The sequence below is a fragment of the Nycticebus coucang genome, chromosome 12, assembly GCF_027406575.1.
Source record: "Nycticebus coucang isolate mNycCou1 chromosome 12, mNycCou1.pri, whole genome shotgun sequence".
NCBI lineage: Eukaryota > Metazoa > Chordata > Mammalia > Primates > Lorisidae > Nycticebus > Nycticebus coucang.
Window position 1 is genome coordinate 3,496,186 of NC_069791.1, and position 7,647 is coordinate 3,503,832.

At 41.0% G+C, this 7,647-nt stretch overlaps 1 non-coding gene across 1 annotated transcript; it reads left to right on the forward strand.

The window, feature by feature from the left end:
* The first annotated feature begins 7,291 nt into the window (after positions 1-7,291).
* On the forward strand, positions 7,292-7,423 carry LOC128562974 (small nucleolar RNA SNORA70). Its single transcript, XR_008373654.1, has one exon. It is a non-coding gene; the product is annotated as a small nucleolar RNA SNORA70 (small nucleolar RNA).
* Positions 7,424-7,647: the final 224 nt, after the last annotated feature.

Consider the following 7,647-nt stretch of genomic DNA (forward strand, 5'->3'; position numbering starts at 1 on the left):
TGACCTGCTGGAGCAACACAAGTGCCTGTCATTAGAGCGATCTAGCTAGGAATGCTATTGTTGAGGAATCTGAGAAGTATGGTTTCCAGGTTTTTGGAACCTACAATATAAGGTGTAAGGTAGAAGGATTGTCAGCAGGAAATCTAGCACAGTTGTGTTGCTGTGAAGGTGCAGAGCTGGTGCGGGGTTACTGATGCCCTTGGGAATGAGGGTATGGCCCATGAGACCACGCGTCTCAATTTCCTCACTGTGGGTTGTCTTACATGATGGCTGGGGGGTGGGGAAACAGGGATATTTGAGAGAAGATTGAGGGTTAGAGATGAAATTGTCCAAAGCTCTGGTCATGATTCTGTTTCTAGAAATGGGGAGAGAGAGAAGATTGTATTTACTGAACTCCTTATACAAAGAGTACACGATCTAGTACAAAATCCTTAGCTAGGGAAGCAGAATCTCAGGAGGTAACATTCTAAAGAGACTGTCAAGCTACTGGGTAGGAAGTCCAGAAGGCACACATTGTCATCCCTAAGGCACCCACAGTCCTGCTCCTCTGCCTCTCTCCCCACATAGCACCCACGCAGACGTCTCCCCGCATGCTGGATACATACTTAGGGCCTTCAGTTGAGGGGCACCGAAATAGTCCACCTGCCTCAGGCACCCCACATGTCTCCACCTATTCATGAGGAGGGGATAGAATTGTTAGAAACAGGCAGCGCCCGTAGCTTAGTCTGTAGGGTGCTGGACACATACACGGAGGCTGGTGGGTTCGAACCCAGCCCAGGTCAGCTAAACAACAATGACAACTGCAACAACAACAAAAAATAGCCGGGCATTGTGGTGGGTTCCTCTCATCCCAGCTACTTGGGAGGCTGAGGCAGGAGAATCGCTGAAGCCCAAGAGTTTGAGGTTGCTGTGAGCTCTGAGGCCACGGCACTCTACTGAGGACGACATAGTAAGACTCTCTCTCAGATAAATAAATAAATAACAATTTGTTTTTAATTTCATCTGCAATTTCTCCAACTAATTCTTCAAAATACTGTGACTGAGAAACCAGTAAGTGGGAGCAGCTGTTGATGAGCACAGCTGTAACTGTGAGTATAAATCAGAACAGAAGCATGCAGTATGGATTCTCCCAGGAAATAAAGTATGGTCACCCTTTTAATGAGACTTTCTCTGCCCTTTTATAACCACAACCCACTGTCTACCTGGCAGGCTGCAGCCGACTATACTGGGAGTGGCAGATATGAGCAGTGTAGGGGGGACACGGGCAGAGTGGCAGCTCCAGAACCCAGCTGCTCTGTCCTTTGCCATCTCCCTGACACACAGCTGACAGCATCGTGTCCCCACCTGTCCACCCCATCCTCATAGAATGCAAAAATCAGAAGAGTCGGATGATTTGACAATAAAGATATTTGCACCAGATTGTTCATTGCAGCTCAATTCATAATTGCCAAGTCATGGAAGAAGCCCAAGTGCCTATTGACCCATGAATGGATTAATAAATTGTGGTATATGTACACCATGGAATACTATGCAGCCTTAAAAAAAGGAGATTTTACCTCTTTTATGTTTACATGGAAAATATTCTTCTTAGTAGAGTATGTCAGGAATGGAAAAAAATATCCAATGTACTCAGTACTACTATAAAACCAATTTATAATCTCTCATACTTTCAAATGAAAGATGAATCACAACTATCACCCACTCCCAGGGTGAAGGAGGGAAAGGGAGGGGGAGCAGAATGGACGGGGGTGGGTTGATAGAGGGAGGGTTAGTAGGGGGACCACACCTGTGGAGCATATTGCAAGTACAAGTTGGATCTATCAGGTGTAGAACAGAAATGTCTTAATGCTGTAATTGGGTAAATGAGGTGAAGGCTATGTTGATTAGTAGGATGTAAGCACTCCAATTTGTACAAATAATCAACACATCGAATCCCATAATGGCATAAACGTATTTATGATCTATGTACAAATGACTTAATTAAAAAAAAAAAAAAAGAAGAGCCAGACGAGTCCTGGGAACTGAATCTGGATGGGAGTAGCAGTTTGTCATTGTCCCCGGGGAGGAAGGGGCTGCGCGTTGCAGGGGGCTGGTGTCCATGTACACTGAGATTTAGCTTTGTGCACATGGGGACAGCTACAACAAGGTGCTGCCTGTGAACTTTTTACTTAAAAAATTAAGCTGCATTTGACCAGAGAGTTTCTGTTCTTCCTTGAACAGAGTAGAAGGGAGAATAATTATATCTAATGGGACTGACATTCATTTTCAGTGAGACGTTCTTGTTCGCTAAGTAGTCACTAAACATAACAATCGCAGGGAATGTGTTGTTCTTGCATGGAGTTTCAGTAGTGCTAGACTTGCTGCTGTGATTGCACTCATTACGCAGCTCGTGTGGGTGTCCCGAGGCAATTATGGGGGATATAAACAAGAAGGAGACCCACGCCAGGCAGTTTAGAACAGGGACATTACGTTAGCATTTTCCCATTAAAATTCAGGTCTTACTGGCATGGAAAGAGAGTGAGCTTTCGGACAAATGAATATATGATGGGCCTCTAGTTGGCCATTTACTTGCTCTGTGGTTATAGAAAATGCATCTAGCTTCTCTGAGTAATCGTTTCTACATCTATGAAATGGGAATAAAAGTGCTTACATTGTGGGTTTTAAATGTATAAACCCAAATCATGTGTGTAGACATGCAACCATCTCTTTAAAACTAAATTTACCTTGCTCATGAGCCCACATTTGTGTTTGGTAGCAGAAAAGCTGCAGTGAAGTCAGAAAAGCTGCAGTGAAGTCAGAACTCTCCAGAGAGAATCAGCAGGATAGACTGTAGAGCTCAGCAAAAAGACATTTATTGGAGGAATTGGATTATGCAGTCATGGAGGCTGAGTGGTCCCACAGCCAGCCACCTGCGCGCTGAAGGCCCTCGGGTGGCAATAGTGTATGCGGTTGGTCCAAGCCCAAAGCCCTGAGGATCCAGGGAGCCCCGGGTGTGAGTCCTGGAGTGCTGATGACCCGGGGTGGGGAAGAATACGTCACTCACTTCTAGAGATAAAGAGGCCAGTTTGCTTTTCCACTGCTTTTCTTCTATCCAGACCTCCCGTGAACTAGACGATGTCCATCTAGGTTGAGAGCAAACCTCCCCCTTAGTCCACTCAGACTCACAGCCAATCTCTCTGCAGAGAGACGCACTCACAGACAACCCCCGAATCAATGCTTTCCACATTCTCCAGTTGTTCCTTAGTCCAGTTAAGTTGACACCTAACGTCTACCATCACATCAAGGAAACGCAGCCTTGGGTTTTAAACCAAGAGATTATTCGAACTTTGGCACTTAAAGTGGCTCATTTCCCAAGGCGAGTTTCCCCGGAGGGCTCCTTCTCTCCTAGTCTCTCCTTCTGAGGGCATCATGGGTACGAGAAAGCTCATTTAATATCATGGGGAGAAGACACTGATTCGCCTGTGTCCTCCGAGTCTCTGTTGGCCTCCCCTGCGATGTCTGGGCCCTCTTGGTCTTTTGCCTGCATATCTCCTCATTTCTGTGGAGCAGGACACCTGCTCTCACCGCACGGACAGTCCCAAGCCGTCTTCCGGCAGTGAGGCCCTGGCCCTGTTGAAGCCTCACCAGGGCTCTCTCTGCTGGTCTGCAGGGACGTAGCTTCATCTTCCAGCCAAATCTCGTCCCAGGGCTGCCTCCTCAGCCTCTGCTGAAGGAAGCCCTCCCCGGCCTCAGTGACCCCGCTGGCACTCTCTACTTTGCTGGCTTTCCCACTTCTTTTAGAGGTCATGGAAATGCTTCGAGGCTGAGGTCACTGAGACATTCTGCTCTCCCATGTCACTTTGCTTGGCCTGAAACTTAGACCCTAACTGCGGCCCGCGGGCCACATGAGGTGGTGTGATTGTATTTGTTCCCGTCTTGTTTTTTTACTTCAAAATAAGATATGTGCAGTGTGCATAGGAATTTGTTCATAGTTTTGTGTTTTTTTTAAAACTATACTCCGGCCCTCCAACAGTCTGAGGGACAGTGAATTGGCCGCCTGTTTAAAAAGTTTGAGGATGCCTGCCTAGAGCTTAACACCAAGTGGCTTGACTGAAAACCTGAAATTGAGGCTCTTGCGTCTGACAATGTGATATGAAGGTGAGACCATCATGTTTGAACCACAATGACCTGAATTCCCGGCTTCGCTGCTTACCAGATCCTTGGGAATTACAGAGAGAAACTCTCTACTTCTCTTCTTCCTCAGCAAACCAGGTAAAATAACGCCTGTCTCTCAGGGTTCTCGGGGTTCAATGAAGTATCAAAAGCAAAGCGTCTGGAAGATAACAGCTGATGGATGGATGCCACTTTTCTTTCTTTCCTATTTCTAATCAGCCATGCTAATTGAAGAACAGTTCTACTGAAAGTTACTCTCTGCCAGACTGGGATGACTGGCTAATTTAACCATCTGTTTTCCCTTGTTGGTTTTATTTCAGTTTTTAAGGAACAGAATTCAGAAGACAGATGGCATCTTCGCCCTGAGTAATGAAATAAAAAACTGTTGATAGAATCAGCAGCATCTTTGAACATGGATACTTAATAACATCCTAGTAAAAGAACTGAAAATTATTGAATTAGTAACTTGGTTGGAAAACCGTGAGATCTGAAGAAAAGAGCCGGAAGATGAAAATACAGTTCTGATTATAAGCTGAATCGCTAATTTACTTAACCATGTAGGACAAGTTGGCATATCTTGAACTTCCGCATATTTCCTATCAGCAGAGCAAATTAAAGACAGCATACAAAATAACAGTCTGAAAGTAACTAAAATATTATTTCATTGTTTAGATTATTACTGTGTGTGCCCCTGTATTTTTAGTACTCTATCAGGGCCACTATATAATCCCCTCTTTAGTACTATAACTGAAGGTAATAGGATTGTTTTTCTTATTGTGAAAGAGAAGAGTTTATTTAGTGAACATTCTGGAATATGTCTCCTTGTATCCGTGTGCTAGGATTTCTCTGGAGTATCTGAGTAGCAATGGGATTGCTGGGACACAGGACACGAAAATGCCTCACACCACCTGTTGTCCAGCAGGCCTGCTAATATTCGGTATTTTTAGATCTTTAAACTCTTACCCCTCTGGTGGTGTATTTACAGTGGCTTTTTGGTTCTTAGTGGGCATTTCCCTGATTACTAATGAGCACCTCTTTATAGTATATACTTACATATCAGATTAACTTCAGTCAACTTTTCCTGTGATTATTGACCTCTTCTGTTAAGCGCTTATCTACATATTTTGCCAACATTTTCCCACTGGATTGGGATGCTTTATTTTTAATTAACTCAGGAGTACTTTGTGCATCCTGAGTGGCAAACATTTTCTACTTTGTGTTTTTCTTGTCTGTCTTTGATATGGCTTTTGATCATCAAAAGTCGTGCATTTTACTATAGTCCAAGGTATTATTTATTTCTTGGGGATCTGCACTTTTTGCATTATTTCAGAAAGCTTCCTTACTAGGAAGGGATTAATATATCCTTTTGTATTGTTTTGTAAATTGACTTATTAAACTTGTCAGAGATTGATAAAGATTCTCTTACTTATTTTCTTCTAAAAGTTTAAAAATTTTTCCCTTCACACTTGCGTTTGTGATACATTGGGACTTAATTTTGTATATGCGGTGGAGATCTAATTTCATGCCTCTCATATTAATAACCAGTTGTCCCAGAACTGTTTCTTAAACAGTCTTTCTCATCCAGCTCTGAGCAATGTTAAGTTTGCATCTCTGCACGATCCGTGTATTGGACTGACACTCAGCTCTTGTCACCTGCCCGTCTACTCCTATATACACAATGTCTTGTTTACAGCATCTTAGATTTTCTTGCAATCTTTTTCTATGTAACATCATGTTTAACTTTTCAAGTCAAGAGGTCTAAATTTTAAATGAAATTGCATTTAATCTAGAGATTAGCTCAGGGAAGACTGACATTTGTATACTATAAAGTCTTATAATCAATGATATATACTCTCCACACATACTGTTAAGAACTTTTGTATATTTTAATAATTCTTATAATTCCACATATATTTGTTAGATTTTATAAATATATATTTTAGTTGCTATGTTAAATGACTTTTTAAACTTATATTTATCAAAAGCAATCATATGGAAATCATGATTTAGTAAACTGATCTTAAATTTAGCCATCATGCTAAACTTGTATAAATTCTAATAAATAGAATTCACATCATTCTCCAGAAATATTATCTACCTAATACTTTCCATGAGTGAAGACTGTTGAAAGTCTATCTTTTCAATTCTTATATACTATTTTATTCTTTCTCTGAGAAATCCAGTACAGTGTTGACTAGAAATGGTTGTTGTTCTCTTAAATAATGGAAATGCTTGTATTATGTCACTTTTAGGTATCAGTTTTTCAGTCAGTGTTTTTTGTAGCAATACTTCCAGATTTATTTTATTCCTAACTTTTAAGAGTCTCATTACATGTGATTTTTGAATTTTGGCACTATCATAATAATTAGATGTTCATTTTGTTTACTCTGTTCCTGCCATGAATTATATTAATTGTCTTTCTAGTGTTGAACCAAGTTTGCATTTCTGGATTAAATCCAACTTAATCCTCATATATTATCATTTTTATTTTTACTACATTCAGGTTGTTAATATTTGCAAATATGTCATGAGTAAATTTGACCTGTAATTTTCCTTTTTCATATTGTCTTTCCCTTATTTTGGTACAGAAGTTAGGGATATGGTCTTTCTTACTGTCTTCTGAAGGAGTATAAGTAAAATTGAACTTGGCTTCCAATAAACCTCTTAGACCTGTTTTCTGCTTAGTGGAAAAGACTTTGTTGATTGATTTTCGTGTGAAGTCATTCCATGTAATGTAAAATAATTCACATGTTCTCTTTCATTTTTAACATTAGAAAGATGTATTTTTCCAAGAAATTTTTTATTTCTCCTAGACTTTTAAACTGATTGTCATATACCACTTAACTGTCCATTGACAGTTGATCTATCTGAAGGGATAATCACTGTTTTATCTCTCAATACTTTTTCTTTATGCTCTTTCTCTTCTTTATTAATTTTGCTAGAATTCTGTCAATTTTATTAGTTTTTTCTAGGAGCCAGGTTTTGGCTTTGTTGATACTCCCTGTTAGATCTTTGATTTGTATTTTATTCCATTTATTCCTAAATTTTTTATTTTCTTCTACTTTTTTTTTGCATGTACTCTGCTATTATTTTTCTAGCTGCTTAAGTTGAATCCTTACCTCATTTCCTTTTAGCTGTTTTTCTTTTTTTAAATATAAACATTTTATTCCCAATGGGGGCCTGGTGTGCAATGGTTGAAACAGCAGCCCCCTTGGTTGTGTTTGCAGCCTGTTGCTTGTATAGATTGCGCTAAGGGACCTTAGAGACATTCCTTTCCAATACATGTTCATGTGTTAGACCTTGTGCTATTCCCAGTCTCAGATCCAGACAGGTGTGCCTGGTGCCTTTGGAAGGCCCCAGGGCACTGTGGCCAGGGTACACACTGGTCAAGTCCTCACATCCATCTGCACCAAGCTACAGAACAAGGAACATGTAACCGAGGCCCTGCGCAGGGCCAAGTTCAAGTTCCCCGGCCGTCAGAAGATTCACATCTCT